The sequence below is a fragment of the Lactuca virosa genome, chromosome 4, assembly GCF_052849685.1.
Source record: "Lactuca virosa cultivar CGN04683 chromosome 4, Lactuca_virosa_CGN04683_v6, whole genome shotgun sequence".
NCBI classification, from domain to species: domain Eukaryota; kingdom Viridiplantae; phylum Streptophyta; class Magnoliopsida; order Asterales; family Asteraceae; genus Lactuca; species Lactuca virosa.
The window spans coordinates 522,648,313-522,665,662 of record NC_136429.1 but is presented as its reverse complement, the minus strand read 5'-3'; the positions used below and the strand labels follow the sequence as shown (position 1 = coordinate 522,665,662).

Here is a 17,350-nt window from a genome sequence, read left to right as displayed (position 1 = left end):
TCATATTATTATTATTACAAATTAATAAAAAATTAACTTGAAGAAAATATAAAAATTTGTAATTTTTTTGAAAAAAACATGAACTTACTGGAAGATCATTAACAAATCGACTAATAACACTAAAAGCTCTAAATGTAGCACCAATTTATATTGCATTAATTGATACATCAACAAGAAAGAAAAAAGACAACTGATATTGGTTTCCGAACCTAAGAAGAGTATAAATTAAAAAGATATAGTATTGAAGGTCCTCATATGTGACAAGGTCGTCCAACTAATAAAACAAAAAATGTTGTTTATAAAGAGGTCCTTTATCGGTTATAGATATTCAAACATTTCATTGTTTTTTTCAATGTTACCAATAAAACTAATTCTATTTCTGTTACTTTCTTTTTAATTATTGTGCCAACTTTTTATACTTTTATATGTATTTTCTATATGTTGTGGTCATAATCTAGTTTTGATTAAATAACTCATTCCTAGTCAATTTTGTGAATAACTCATTCCTAAATTCAAATAGTCTCCGAGGTAACACATTGTTTTCAAACGTAATTAAAATCTCTAATTTAAGTGAGCTTACATGCACAAATAATTCTTAAAACCAATATAATACGGAGTATAATTTATACCCTTTGATTATGATTGTTTTTCACTGATTTGGAGCAAAAACTGAAACAAGAAAAAAATAATCGCTAACTACAGGAAAACTAATTATAAAAACACAATGCTTCTAGTTTTCAGTGTTTCGAAGGTAAAATGGCAAATCATAAACCAACTAACCCTGTTTGACACCATAAACCGCAAGTTTATTTATTTATTTAGGGTCTGCAAAGAAGGAATTGATCTTTGGCATGATCTCCGGATTCCTTTTACGAACAAATTTTCTGAGTGAATGCTCTGCGTACTTTTTGCCTTCATCAAAGTTATCCAGCACTCCAGCAGCTCTTTTTTCCTTCGTCAATCTGTACATAAGCCAAATCAAATACCAATAATTTTTAAGATCATGGAATGGAATCACTGATTCCACCAAAATGTACAAATAATAAACATAAGCCATTCATAGACATCGCATTTGTTAAAATTCGTAATCAAAAAGGAGAAACACGGCTAATTAACACATAAAGCAATAGAGCTACAAGGAGAGAAACAAACACCTGACTTCAGGATTGCCGCTGATGTTCCGAAACAATTGCAGGCCGCACATACCGACGGCGACGCCAACGGCGGCGAACAGAGGAAATACCTGACGCATTACGAACAAAAATACCGATCATGATAAATCAGTATCACATTATGCATGAAAAGTTAAACTACAAAATCAAACAAAATTGGGGGAAATAGATGAAAACACAGAGAGTGATCGATTGCACGTTAACCTGGTCGCCAATGGAAGGCCAGTTAACCCCTCCCCCACAGTCTAGAACCTCGGAGAGTTCGAGTATTTGGCAAGTAACCCGTAATTGTATAAATTAAGGGATATTAACTAAAATAAGAAAATCTGTGTTATAAAATAACTTTTTTTTTTTTTTGGAAAATAACTATTTTTTTTTTTAATGGATTATTTTCAAAGTATTTTTCTTATAAAAAAGAATCAGAATTTTGGATTGTGAACTAAAAAACCTATTCCAGTATTTTAAAAGGGAGTTAATACTTTTTTCCTTGTTCCCCTTAATATATATATATATATATATATATATATATATATATATATATATATATATATATATATATATATATATATATATATATATATATATATATATATATATATATATATATATATATATATATATATATATATATATATAATTTTCCTTTTATGCCTTTAAAAAATATCATTATCAAAATCCTCTTCTTAATATCAATCCAGTAAATTTATTCATCTCTTAAATCGATTTTTTCTTAGATTTTGATTTTACATGTTTTATTTGGAAACCCACCTTTTGATTTCGGCTTCCCACCCTCGATTGGTTTTACTTTTTTTTTCTTATAGGGCGTGTTCGGAGCGCAACGTTTGGGAGCTTCTGACTTCTAGCTCTTAGATTTTGATTTTACACGTTTTATTTGGAAACTCACTCTTTGATTTCGGTTTCCCACCCTCGATTGGTTTTACTTTTATTTATATTCGTTTTTTTACTTTTATTTTGGTTTTATTTATATATTATAAAAATAACTAGTGTGCGAACCCGTGGGGAACCACGGGTCACGTTAATTGTTGTTTATTTTTACCATCATTCGCATTTCTGTCGCCAACAACCTCTGTACAAATTGATGTGGTCAAAGTCTGAAACTATACAAATTTACTGTTTACAGGCGTGTTAGTTTTTAATATATGTATATAATTATTGTTAATCGATGAATATTGTGATTTTTGTTTTTTGAAATGTAAGCCTAAAATGGTATTTTAATCTCATCGACGGTTTATTTAGTCTAAAAATAAAAGTTCTTATGCATTAAAACCTTTATCCAAACTGACATCATTACTCGTGCAACCATTGGTAACTACCATTATATACAAAGTAATTCCTCTTTTTTTGTGTGGTTGTCATGGTAGATTGATCTGGTTTTACAGTTGTGAATTAATCATGTTTTGATTTGGAATATATACATATGTTGTTTTTTGATTAGAAACTATTACTTCCAAATGAAAAAAGAAACATAATAAACATAGGAGGTGCTGATACATGTTGATATGGTCTCAAGTATATTAATGAGATGTCACCACCAGTGGGTGATGTTGAAAGACCAACCACATAGGTTAATTACTTTTTCTGGACAGCTATATCAAAAAATATTTTTAATCTTTTTTCTACAGTTGCTATGGTGGATGGCATCAAATGCATGTATGTATCAATTCATGTCTATGCTTGTCTTTACCGAGTCAAAATTTTCATTGAGTTTTTGTTCTTTCATATTCGATTCATATTCCTAGGTATCCAGGGGCATTTTGGGAAGTTTTTTTTAACTGTTTACAGGAGGAAGAGCTTTGGATGAAAAAACTTGCAAAAAATTATATGTCCAAGGGTAAGTAGTAAGAATCTGTGATGGTTAAAGGTAAAATATTAAAAAAGGGTTGAATGATACAAATTCATTGTTTGGGTCATCAATTGTCATATGGTCATTCCACTTTTTCATCAGATATGGCATCATGAAGTTTCTGAAATGCATAATGTTCTGATTACTATGTAAGATTTAACAAAGTAATATTGGGGATGAGGGGAATGGGTTTGAAAGAGTTTGCAATCAAACTAACAGAGAAAGAGATTGCAATTAAGAGAGAGAAAGAGATGCATGTTAAACCTAATTGATGAAAATGGACAAAAACAGAACGAAAAGCAATTATAGAGAAAATCAAAATCAATCAGAGACAATATATGACATACCGATATTTCAAACAATAATAGAGCACAGTTTATTGGTGGCGGAAATTGAGCGCATAGGTGGTTGGCGACAGAAATGCGAAATCCTTATTTCTTGGACGGCAATTTGTTGATCCTCAAACCCAAAAAGTTGGAGACATCGCTCAAAAACAGGATAGGATTAGAAAGAAGTGCAATTGAATGAAAATCATTAGAAAATTGAAACAACCAACAACATACCGAAATTCCTAACACAACAGGGTGCAGGCGCTTGTTTACAAGCATTCGATGGCGGCAACAGAGTGCAGGAGGTTTTTGGTGAGAGAAATCGAATTTCTATATATTCTTGGATGAGAAGTCGTCGCTAAACCTAAACGAAGACAGTCGGAAAAGAATGAAGAAGAAAAGGGTGGAGGATTGTACAAATTGATGTCGATGGTTTTGTGGATTAGGATATTACGATGTTCATGAGAAGTCGTTGGGAGACTCGAAGACAATAAGAGGAATTTACAATGTCGTTGGTTTTTTGTATTACCAGATGATGTAAACGTAGCAGGGCATGTTCCAAAAGTAGAAGGACGAAACAGTAATAATGTACAAATTGATGTGGTCAAAGTCTGAAACTATACAAATTTACTGTTTACAGGCGTGTTAGTTTTTAATATATACTAGATTATGACCCGCGTTAAACGCGGGAAACATAAATTAAATACATATCACATTAATAAGTGACATTGTCTTAGGTGAAATTTTAATAAAAAATGTTAGTCAGATTCATTTTTAGAGTTTTGAACCAAACTTGTTAAATAAAAATATTAAATATTTATATTAGAGCAATTTGGTTTTTTAATTCAGTAATTTTTAACATAAATGATCCACATGATCTTTATTTTATCACGACATGATGTGACTCCTTGATTAAAACATGTTGTGTAGTAGCTTTATGAATTGACTCTGTTCGGTGTACCAACCCCATGGAGGCTCGCATGGCTCTTTTCATATTGGCCCTATAAAACCAAAAGCAACAATAAGTTGTTATATGTACCAGCAACCTTAAATTCTGCAAAGAAATTCGATAAACATTACAGTTAAAGTGCATTGCCATAACCATAAACATCAAATTCAGACATGTAATTTGGTCAATTTCTAAAGTATTTTTTCTTTATAAGAATTAAAATATGATTTTTCAGGCTACGCACAATCACATATACATATCTTCCGATTAAAGAAATTATTACAAAAAAAACATGTTATGAACAAAAAATAATATTAGTTTCATAATTTTCCAAAGGTTAACATTAATAAATTATAATGAACTTTCACAAATCTTTCATTTTGGTCAGCACATCCAACTAACAAATGAAATTCAGTTTAGTGGATTGATTCAAGAAGTGCATTCATGACTTCTTGTAGCTGAAATTGTGGAAATGCTAAGAACTACTGAGATATGAGGGAGAGGTATGTGAGGCTACAGTTGGTTTCTGGAGGGCATTATAAATTCAAAATCGTTAGCACATGTCTTTCATACATGCTTCAATTATCAAATTTAGATCAAACTTGTCAAAATCAAATTACCAAAAAAACCCAAATATGTAACCTAGCAATCAAACAACATATTTTTCATAGAAATAAATATCACAAATCTACAATTTACACTTTATATAATATTCTTAAATTATATCTTACATTTTCATCTTTAATGGTCACTAACACCTCTTTCTGTCCTATAGTTGTGACATGAAAGAACTATAGAGTACACACACGCTTAATCGTACCGACAACAATCAATATTTTTTTATGATAAATATTGATATAAATTTAAATTATATAATAAAAAAAGTAAAATGAAATATGAGGGTAAAAATAATCCAAAAACTATTTAACATAATGTATATTTCATAAATGGAAGTTAAGTATATAAACCTCATCTACTTGTTGGAGATCATCAATAACATGAAAATCGAACTTATGAAGGAAATCGTCATTTGCAAAGTAGAGGATGGAGGACAAAGCGTTGCTACAATTAGCATATGTGCTTTCTGGACTGGCTTTGGCAAGAAATCTTAACAATAAAAAAGTTGTTATTTTTGTTGCTTTAAAATATGATCATTGATAAAGATCCTAGTCGTGGTGAAGCAATTTGTGACGGAGAACCGTTCTGAAACGATGCATAATGAAGTTAGTATAAATGTATATTCATTTATAGTAAAAGGAAGAATAATATTTTGAAATTTTTTTAAGTTGTAAGTTATGAATCAGAGTAACGAACAAACCTCTATAATAAGATATTTTTCTGCATTGAATAACAACTACCATAGGAGTTTGTTTGTTATTTTCCAAATAGTTAGCAAACTGTTGTGCATACCCATCCCAGAGTGTTACATTTATTTGTTTGCTTCTATAACCAAAAAAATAAATAAATAAACAATATAAAATGACATTATAAAGTAAAATTTGACACAAAATTTTGAAAAGTAAACATACTCTAGATCTTCCAAGCTCAAATTGACTCTCTTTGATAATTTATTTTTCTTGTTCACAAGGGTTCCATTGAGAAGCATCTCACAACATCTCCAATAACATATATTATATAAGTTAAAAAAAATGGAAGATTAGTATAAAATTTTCGGTATGGTGAGTGATGGTAAATAACATAATATCGTTGTATAAATCGTTAGATTGTAACATATAAACTAACCAACATGTGTGTTCTCAACAAAGGCACCATCCAAAATGGTGTTGAAGTTTGCAAAAGAGAATCCATAAAGTGATCCAGTCCACTTATTGAATGGTGTAACTTTGGTTGTGATATAAATATTGATTTTGTTTTCATTATCAACAAAACTATTTTTGTTTTTATTAAGACCAAGTTGTGGATTTTAGATGTAGTAACAACCATCCTCATGATGCAAACTTTTAAATCTTTCAACCCATCTATTAGTAACCTCTGCCTCGACCTTCCTTCCCTAAATGCACAAAAAACCAGTTTATATATTGTTATATGTGGTTAGAATGAACTTGTAAGAAAATTCATAAATAAAAAAATTGTTATTACTTGTTCATCAATGAGAATCATATCAATTTTTTAAGTCTTTGTTGAAGATCCATAAGCAAGATGTTTCATGAGACAGATTATTCTTACTCTCATGGTAAATTGACTTTTTGAAGCATCAAGTTGGTCTATGAATGTAATGTTGCTTTTAGCCATGTTTCTGTTTGTGAAAAAAGTAATCATTGTTAAACACATGTGACTCAACCAAGTAATATGGACCGGGTAAAATAGGGAAAACAGGAACAATTCAAAATCATAGGGTCAGAGTGAAAATATAGTTTTAGGGACGAAATTTTTAACTTTTGACATAACTCAAGGACGCCGAATGTAATTTAGTCTAAAACATATAATGTAGAAAGTCTTTTGTATGTAATAGAAATCAAATTATAAAAATAAAATAAATTTCCTATCATCCAAATATGAATGATGTTATATACTTTTAAAAAACCTCATAATGCAAACCTGACAATAAAGTAAGTATAAATAGTTTTTTCTGATGCTCATCAGAAAACATATCAAGCAGTAGAAGGGGGCAACAGTGGCAGGGGTAGGGGTATTTCAGGTAAAGAGAACGTATACATAGATGTTGTTCTACCCTCATTCATCATGCAAATAGTATTCAATGTAGATGAGTATTTTTTTTATGTGGTGTATAGAAATATACCAGTTCCATTCATTGATATATACTGTTGTATTTGATTCATGATTACATTTGATTACACAAGTTTCAGAAATGTTGCAAATAGACGATATAACGTTAATTATACGCAGACTCACAAACAAACATAGGTCAACACATTAAAAAATTGATATAAATGATATAATTTTGTTTTTGTAAATGAATGAAACTAATATGCTTAAAGTAGATTGATTAATATTTTTCATAACCTCTCAACAGGAATACAATAATAACAGGTAATAAGAACAAAGTAAATGCAAGAAATTAGAGAAGAAGAAGGAGAACAAAGTAAAAAAAGAACCTGGAAAAAGAATTGGAGAAGAAGATCGTTGAAGAAGAACACTGTAAATCGTATGACTCAATCCAAAAAACTAAGAATAACAACTTCAATGTAATCGTATATATAAGGTGTTTTTGAATAAAAAAATCATTATCTTCCAAAAAATTAGGATCCTAAGATATTATCTTTGAGATTTTCGGCTATTCATTTGGAAAAAAAAATTAAAATATCAGTTATATTGATTCAAACTTTCAAATTAATTGAATTGCTTATTTAATGAGTTTTAAAATTCAAACCAATATCTCAAACTGATTCATTTTATGTAGGATATATTGTGAGATAAATTATGAATAATATTGATTTTAATTTTAACTCTCAAATATTTTGTTGATTTAATGGGATTAGATTAGATTTTATATGTTAATAACTGAATTATTGATATGCTTATTTAATTAGTTTTAAAAAAAAAACTAAACGGATTTGAATTTTGAAGCCAAAAGTTATAAATAAGCAAGTTAAATTAGAAACAATATTAATTAGAGAAACCGATATCTGGTATATTAATAGAATAATATGCTTTAATTGATAACATAATTGTTGAATTTAAATATTCTATAATTATTAAAGATTCTATAATTAAATGTAATTGTGTTTGAATTCTATTTGGGAAAATGATGTCAGCAATTTGATCTAAGGGTGAAAAACAAAGGATTGAAATACAATCAAAAGCCCTGATTACTTCATTGATGAATTAATGGTTCTCTTTTAATAATATATATATATATATATATATATATATATATATATATATATATATATAATATTTAGAATTTTGAAACAAAAATTAAATAAAAAAATCATATATATGTGATATCCACACCATACGAACAAATTATTATTAGAATGAGTTAAATACTTTGTTTGATTAATTAAATGTCATACCATATGCTAATAAAAGAAATTTAAGTATTTTATTAGTGACCTAATCTAAGCAGGTATTGCGGTTCCAAATAAATAGTGGTCATCAATTGTGATTTGAAAGAACAATTTTATGATAAATTACACGAATCGTCCTTATGGCTTAGGTTAATTTCCGTGTTTGGTTCCTAACTTTTTCTTTTAACTCGGACCATCCTTTTGGTTTTAATATGTTGCGTTTTGAGTCTCTATCAAAAGTAAAATGACTATTATACCCTTATATATTACCTTTTTAATTTTCTTTTATTATTTATCATTTTAAATTTAAAAAGAAAAAAAAAATAAACCACAAAGACCCCCTCTACCCCACCCATAGTCAACATCTCTCTCTCTCTCTCTCTCTCTCTCTCTCTCTCTCTCCCCCCCCCCCCTCTCTCTCTCTCAAACTAAATCCTAAATCAATAAGAACTAGATTGCCACCCTTCTCTACTAAACCATCGTCGCCCTCCCTGAACCATCGTTCCCCACGCCACATCTCCAACATCAGATACCATACTAACTCTATACTCACACCCTTCATCCAAGTAGTCGAATTTTGATGCCAAACCAACCCACCTACGTCTCCAACGTTGGATACCACAATATCACCGCCTCCGCTCCTTTCTACTAACTCTTCTTGCTGATCACCACAACACCACCTTCAAGATTACACGAGTCACCGATCACCACAACACTTAGACCAAGAGCGAGAACTCGTCGGAGAAAAACCAGGCTTGTCGGAAAAGACGAAGCTCACCGGAAGATCATCGACACTGCCTTTATCAATCGTTCTCCTCAATCTTCATATGGTTTTGATTTTAATTTCACCGGAAGAACATCGACACTGCATTCGGATCAATTTAAAAAGAGATTGGAGTACCTGTAGTTATTATTGTTCTTTGGGATTTTGTTTGGTTTTTATTTTAATTTCAGATCTATTATGGTTTTGGTTTCATTTGATCTGGCAGAAAGGGACGATCGGTGGTGTTGTCGGAGGTAGTGTCCGAGCCTTTGAAGTGTGATATGTAACATAGAAAGGAGTGGGAACGGTCATGAATATGGTCGTGGACATTTATCTTAAAATATTACTAAAATATTAATACCAATAATAAAAAGGAAAAATTAATAAGAAAGGGTATATTAGTTAATTCAGATCTACTAAGGACCAACTTCGCAATAAAATAAAATTATAGGGATGATCGGAGTTAAGAAAAAAAGTTAAGGACCAAACGCGTAAATTATCCCAAACCATAAGGACCATTTGTGTAATTTACTCTTTTATGATATACATTAGTTTGAATATTTTTGTTGGGCACATCTTATCCAAATTCTTATTCGAATAGGTTAAATGCTCCTTTACCATCACTATTACATCGCGAGAATTGCTATTCAAAATCATTGTCCATGACTGTTATTTTATTTGTTACGGTGATAACAGCTTAGATTACAACAATAAAAAAGTTAATTTTTTCTATTAATATATGACATGACACTTAATAAACCAAACGAAGATATTTAACATATGTTTTCTTGTGAATTGTGTTAAAATATGATTAACTGGGGCATTGGTAACCGATCTGTGAAGTATTATTAACTAATTATGATATATGAAGTATGATTAACCAAATATGATATGTGAATTATGATTTACTGATTAACTAATTAACTGGATTGGGTTGAGCTTTAAAGTATGATTTACTCATTAATACTCTAATATATATAAACTCTAAATAATATAAAAAAACGCTATATCACCGCTATACCGCCGCGAAAACCGCGATTTCAAATAGCGGCCGGTGGCCGCTATTATATTTTTGACCGCGATAACTGCTTAGCCAAAAATATGTAAAGGTTAAAACTAAAAATGGCGACAAAATCAAGTTAGTTAGTAAAGAAATCACAATCTAGAAGAGGGTTTTCATAACCGGTTGTTTCAAAGGGCATAAAACTAAAAGGTTTTCATAACCGGTTGTTTCAAAGGGCATAAAAAATCATATATCAGCCCAACAAATTTATCAAGTTTGTTTTAAAAGGTCACTCAATTAATTTTTTTGTACATTAAGGGAATGAAGTCATATTTGACAGTTTTAAAATGCCCTTATGTAACCTGATACCGGGTGAATAGGTAATATGTGGACCTTGTTCGAGCAAGTCCACCCTGTTTCTTTCCTCTCCACAAACAAGTGACACCTATCATATTCAATTTTGATTGCAGTCTCTTCCTTTAATCCTTTCTCAAAAACAGATAAAAAATAACCGCAAATCACAGCTCCTCCTTCTGAAATCAGGTTGCAGGTTGTTAATCACAAGTATATGGAGATGCAGGAGGTGGGTTTTTCATTGTGGTACTAGAGGTGACGTTTGTTAAGGCTGAAGATGGTAATGGATGTAGTGGTGTGGTTTTCCAGTTAGCACATGGTTGCCTTGTCATTTCAAAAATCATAACCATTAACCACCATCAACCATCATTGACCACCACCACCACCCTTTTTTTAATCAAACACCAAATCTGTGGCTTAACCTTTGTCTTCAAACCTTCATCTTCAATGGATTTGCATCCACGAAAACCCTATATCTCGAAATAATAAAAACCCCATACCGCATCTATGAACTTATAATACTCCTTTTTGTTTTTTTTCAAGATCTTCAAATCTGAACACCGAATAACTTGTAAATGTGGTTTAAAATCGGTATTCGTGAAATCCAAATAACCTATAAATAATCAGTGAAGAGTCAAACCTAAAATTGTTGACCTTGTTCTTGCAACTTGTCACTAGATCTCAATCTCATAAAACCTCTTCATTTTAGATCTCAAACTCATGAATAAAATTGTTGACATGCTCTTTAAGCTTGTACATGTGGAGCATTGTTTGTCTTTTCACCGAAAAACTACAGATGGTGGAGTCGTTTGAAGATGCGGTGGAGTTGAATAATGGGGAATGAACCCTACAACTACAAGGAAAGATAACGATAGGAAATATACACACGGTGGAGGCAAAATCAATATTCAGTGTCGATGTGGCTAAGGGAATGCCTACCAGATCTCCAACAATGATCTTTTATTTATTTATTTTTTATGATTTGACATCCACCTCATCCATTTTTGTCTGATTTGGCATCGATACTGTAACATCCCAAAATTTAGAAGTATGATTGAAGGACTTAAGTGTAAATTGAAGAAGGTACTCGACGAGTAGGTATGCTTACTCGTCGAGTCGGAGCGGGTTCTGGTCGCGAGTTAAGTGACAAACTCGCCGAGTTGGCAGCTAGACTCGACGAGTTGGTGCTGAAAAGAGAAAACCCTAATCTTAAGGGTTGCACCCTATTTAAAGGACCATATGTCCTCCCTTCAGCCTCCTTATTGCCCTTGAGAGTCAGTAAACCCTAAAATCGCGTGAGCTTCCATTGTTAAAGAGATTTGAGCTTTGGAGGAGGAATTTTGAGAAGGGAGCTTGAAGATCAAGAGGCTAACATCAAGGGATTGGTGTAGATCCAGAATCTACTTCAGCTTGGGCACATTTTGGAGGTAACAAGCTGTTACCTTGACTCTATTGCATTTATATCTATTCAAGAATGAGATTTGGGGCCATTTGGCATGTTAAGGATCTATTTCGGGTTAGGGGTCTAGATCTGAGGTTGCTACTTCAGATCTAGACTTGTCTTGGTCCAGAAACTCACAAAGTATCAGTCCTTGGCTTGTTGGTGAAGCATCTTTGTCTTAAACCTTAGCCCTAGATTGATTTGGGCCTATAGCTCTTTGTTTCCACGTAAAGTTTGCAACTTTACGTGAGAATCATGCCCTAGAAGAGTGGATCTACAGTTTGGAGCCCATGCATGACTCGAAAAGCCTCTGTATGAATAAAGGACTGAAGAGACTCGGCGAGTCTGTTCTTGGACTCGGTGAGTCTGTTGAAGATAGGCATGGACTCGACGAGTTGGAGGAACAACTCGACGAGTCTGTTGAAGATTGCCGTGGACTCGGCGAGTCAGAACACAAAACCCCAACCTCTTCTGGTTAAGACTCAGATCAGCGAGTTGAGTGGTGACTTAGTGAGTTGGACATGATAGGACTCACAGATTGTTGAACTCGACGAGTCATGGGGTGGCTCGGCGAGTCGAGTCGTGATATGAGAGTTTTCTGAGTTTAGGAACTCGGCGAGTCAGCAGGTTGACTCGGCGAGTAGGGTCAATCATGAAGGTTGACTTTGGACAGGACTTTGACTTTGACCAGTTTGACCTTCAGGGGTATTATGGTAATTTGAATATTTATGTCAATGGATCATTGATGGCTATAGGTGTTGGAGTTTGGGGCAGTGCTTCGGGATTGTGTTTTCGTGGTTCTGTTCGGCAGTTGCAAGGTGAGTTGTCCTCACTATACCCAAGGGTCTAAGGCACCAAGGCCGGCCCTTTGATTTGTTATTTGAGATAGTTACTGTTGTGATATGTTAGTTGGCATCCTGGTAGATAGGATGGCTATATGATGGTATGCTCTGTTAGATCGATATTCTGGTAGATTGGATGTGGCTATGCTTAATGACCTGTAGTTGGTCTGACTGTCTGTATGCTGGTAGGAGATTACCTGTTATATGTGCACGTGTTGAGCAGTAGTAGAGGGTATTCCATCCCGGTAGGATGATAGGGTCCTAGTATGTTGTCTTGTAGACTGTTATATGGTTATTTGATAGGTGCACATGTTTGCTAGTATGTGGGCATTCCAACCCGATGGTTGTGGGCCAGGAGTATTCCATCCCGGTAGGATGATTGGACTCATAGTAGGTGGGCATTCCAACCTGATGGTTGAGGGCCAGGAGTATTCCATCCCGGTAGGATGATTGGACTCATAGTAGGTGGGCATTCCAACCTGATGGTTGAGGGCCTGGGGTATTCCATCCCGAGGGATGATTGGACCCATAGTAGTTATTGTATGTATAGGTGTGTGGGCATTCCAACCCGATGGTTGTGGGCCGAGAGTATTCCATCCCGAGGATGATTGGACTCGTAGTATGTTGGCATTCCAACCCGATGGTTGAGGGCCTAGGGTATTCCAACCTGACGGTTGATTGGACCCATAGTATGCTGTTCATTGCTGTATGTGTATGGTTGTATGTGTACGGGTATTTTGGGGGAATTCACTAAGCTTTCGGGCTTACAGTTTCAGTTTATTGTTTCAGGTGCATCAGGGGATCGTGGCAAGGCAAAGGCGTGATCGTACAGCTCCTCACTTTTGATGACTTTGTTTCTGGGATACTCTGATATGTTACATTTTGAAAACAAGTTTTGTAATGGTTAATGGTTTTGGAAATGTTTTAAAAGTTTTAAATTGGCTTGAATTTTATGGGTGTTACAAGTTGGTATTAGAGCCTTGGTTTGAGTGAATTGGAGGAACATGCGTGTGAATTCAGTCTCAAATCAAGGAAAGGTTTTCAAAATGTTTTCTAAAATGATTTTCAAAATAAGTAAATGAGGATGCAGGATGTATGATCAGCCGGAGCCAGTAAGTAGCCCCAAAATACCATACAGTTATTTGATTATGTGATATGTTATAACAGCATGCTAGTGCTAGGCTAGGGATCTTCAGGAATTGCATGATAGAATTGCCTGATGGTATGATGCCTAATAGCCTAGGGTTTCCTTATATGAAATTGACATCATCACTGTGGTTGCTTAAGTGTATGCATCACGGCCATAGATAATTAAGATCTTATAGCCTGAGAATGTTTGATTTGGCCTTATGTTCTGTTCTTGTTTGATTGAGAGCTTAGGGTAGGATTGGATATTCGAAAGTCTATAAGGTCCAGCGTTATGTATGGCTAGCATACACTAGTGCTGCAGGGTTGGTGGAAGTTTCATGGATATGTGGGTTGTGTGAGGCCGAGGGGCCAGTTATGAGATATTTAGTATTCCTCTAGGAGTGAGGATTGGGCGCTCGCCATGTTGTGTATCCAGTTAGGGTATTGTGGTGATGCTTGAGACAAATATGGGTAGGTGTGGAAGGTAGTATGGGCCCGTACTACTGAAAGCACAGGACCCGTACGCGTGACAAGTAAGTCACAATCCCTAGGGTTTTGGTTGGGAGATAGTTTCCAGGCTATTATGAGGAATGTCTAATGCCCTTCTTGATGGATTTCAGTATGGTGGTTACGAGGCGCATTAGAGCAGGATTCGGTTCGGGATCAGGATCAGGAGAGGGTGGTCAGGATGGATCAGCGCCACCCGAGGTCATTGGTCAGATGAGGACGGATGAGTTGGATGCTAGGATTCGTGAGATCCTTCATGATGAGGTTGTTGCTATGTTCCGGGCTCAGTTACCGGAAATGTTTGGGTCGATCAAGACCGCCATGGTTGAGTACTTCGATGAGCGCTATGCAGCTCTTGCAAAGACGGCTGCCGCAGCAGCCGCAACGGCTGTAGCAACGACAGGGGGATGAGCCGGTCGGGGCTTTCAGTATCGGGACTTCGATAATATGAAGCCCCTACCTTTGACGGAGTTCAGGATCCGATTGTTGCGATGAGATGGTTGTCGGATGTAGAGGGATGTTTCTTCACGTGTTCATGCCCTGCTGATCAGAGGGTGAGGTATGCTCTGAACCTGCTAAGGCTCGGGGCAAAGGATTGGTGGAGGTTGACTACAGGATCATATTCTGACGCGCAGCGGGCTGCGGTTACTTGGGATCAGTTCCGAGACATGTTCAGTACCCGTTATGTTCCGCGGGTTGAGCGGGAGAGGTTGGCTCAGGAGTTTTTGGAACTGAAACAGGATTCAGAGTCGGTGACGGAGATCACCAAGATGTTTACAGAGAGGGCGATGTTTTGCCCTGAGTTTGCTTTGGAGCAGGCTCAGATGACCCGGTATCTGAGCATGCTCAAGACGGATATCAGACAGTTCGTATCTACGCAGAGATGTAGTACCTTTTTGGAGTTGCAGGAAGCCGCCAGTCGGCGCGAGTTAGAGATTGAGCTCTAGCTGAGGGAGCAGAGGCAGGCCCCAGTGCAGTCGCAGCCTGCGCCGAAACGGATAACGGCCGCTGATTATCGTCAGGGAAGTCAGAGGAGTCGCACTTGTGGGAAGTGCGGTAAGGTACACGATGGAGTTTGTCGATCTTCTTCTGGGTGCCAAAAGTGTGGCAATGAGGGCCACATAGCCAGGGATTGCAGGCAGTAGGCTCCAGCTGCCGGAGTCCGACTTTGTTATCATTGTGATCAGGTGGGCCATATGAAGGCCCAGTGTCCTCTCTTGGCTGCCAGGCCAGTGCAGGTCCCAGCACCATCCACTTTGAGACTTACTGACGGGGGTCAGGGTCGAGCAGAGCCTCCGATGGCTCCAGGGCGTTCTTATCAGCTTGTGGCCAAGGAGATCGGGACAGCGCCAGAGGTGACAACCGGTATGTCTTTTCCTTCTATATCTTGTTCATGTTATTATGAGTTGTTTGTTTCCTGCATAAGTTATTAGAGCTTAGTAGATGATAGTGAGAAGTTATTATTGAGAAATTATAGAGGGGTAGTATCTGGTGATGTATTCAAGAGAGAGGAAGGTCATGATCCAGAGATTCGGAATCATCAGCGGGAACTCGGATCCCTTGAAGTTCGTTGTCTCGGATTGGGACGATTGAGTCGCGTACCAGCTTCGCCGTCGGTAGACAGTAGTTAGTGCTCTAAGTGGGGGAGAATTGGAAATTCTCGGATGGGGCGTGGTTTGGAAGGATGTCGCCTGACGCAGTTACGGGAAGTGGTGCGATGAGGCGTTCCAGTTATGGTAAGAACCCTATATGTATGGTGGATCTTTGAGCGAGCAGTGAGGATACTACTATGCTATAACAATCAGTGGCGTTGTTCCCAAGTGTCGAAAATGTTGAGGGGCATGCGGAAGACTCTTTATGGATGATAGGTTATGCAATCAGTTTCCGAGTATATATACGTGTTATGGGATAGCGACGTGCTCCACAAGTGGATGATGTAGAGTGGGGTTCCGACATTTAGGCACCGACTGATGATGCGAAGTCATGGTTCAGGTCTCCTTGGAAGAGGAGAAGGTGAGTAACTCCAGATTGGAGATTTGGACAGAGGAGCTAGAGATAGCAGAGTTGATAGACTCGGGAGCAGTTTAGACCGACGCTGAGAACCGTGTGAGGATATTCCAGTCGTAGGTCGTGGACCTAGAGATCGCGAGAGTAATGTTCCCTGTCATGGTACGTTTGGAGTAGACGTGATGTCGAGATTTGGGTGAGTTACACTCGGTTGTGTCGAATCGGAGTAGATTGAGGGAGCTGCAAGGTTGGATCCTTGGGCTTCAAGTATGGTTGTAGGCATGGGTTATGTGAGTAGTGGTATTCCAATCTAGGTTATTCCATCATGAGGATGACCAGACCCTATGATTGATTGGACCTGGTGTGTTTGGTATTCCAACCCGAGGGTTGATTGGGCCAAACATGCGTGAGAATGCGAGGGTATACCATCCTTGGGATGACGGGACCCGTTATAGGTGTACCTGGTATTCCAGCCCGAGGCTGATTGGGCTAGGTACGAATGGTTATGTGATATAGCTGGTTGATTCATGGGAGTTGCTAGAAGCTGAAGGATACAGTATCCTGTCATTGTAAAAAAAGGAATAGATTCGGGATAGGAACAGGATTCGTTCCCTATTGCAGGTTATCCGGGTTATCGCCAATTTTGGGTGGAGGAAAGGTGGGTTAGTGTTATAGCAGAGCTCAGTGGATTATTGTGGTGTCTAATTTTCGCAAGTCTCGAAGGTGTGTTCATGTCAGGAAGGTGGCAGTATCATCGGGTGATACTGGATTGATGTGTTCTGACATTAAGTAGAAAAGGCCGGTGGTCGGCTGGGAGTATTGGCAAGGATACCACACGAGAAGAAGTTGTTTTAAAAAGGGGTACAGTGGTAGGGTCCGGAAGGACCTGAGTTGATTGGGAAATCGGAGTCTGCAGTGCAAGAGGTATATTCAAAATCGTATACTGCAGTAGGCTTCGAGGACGAAGCCTAATTTAAGTGGGGGAGAGTTGTAACATCC

General features: G+C 36.3%; 1 long non-coding RNA gene across 1 annotated transcript; it reads right to left on the bottom strand.

Moving 5' to 3' along the window:
* Positions 1–592: 592 nt before the first annotated feature.
* On the bottom strand, positions 593–3,871 carry LOC145103683 (uncharacterized). Its single transcript, XR_013706797.1, has 3 exons — positions 3,384–3,871; positions 1,155–1,243; positions 593–962 (listed from the first exon to the last, which is right to left on the bottom strand). It is a non-coding gene; the product is annotated as an uncharacterized LOC145103683 (long non-coding RNA).
* Positions 3,872–17,350: the final 13,479 nt, after the last annotated feature.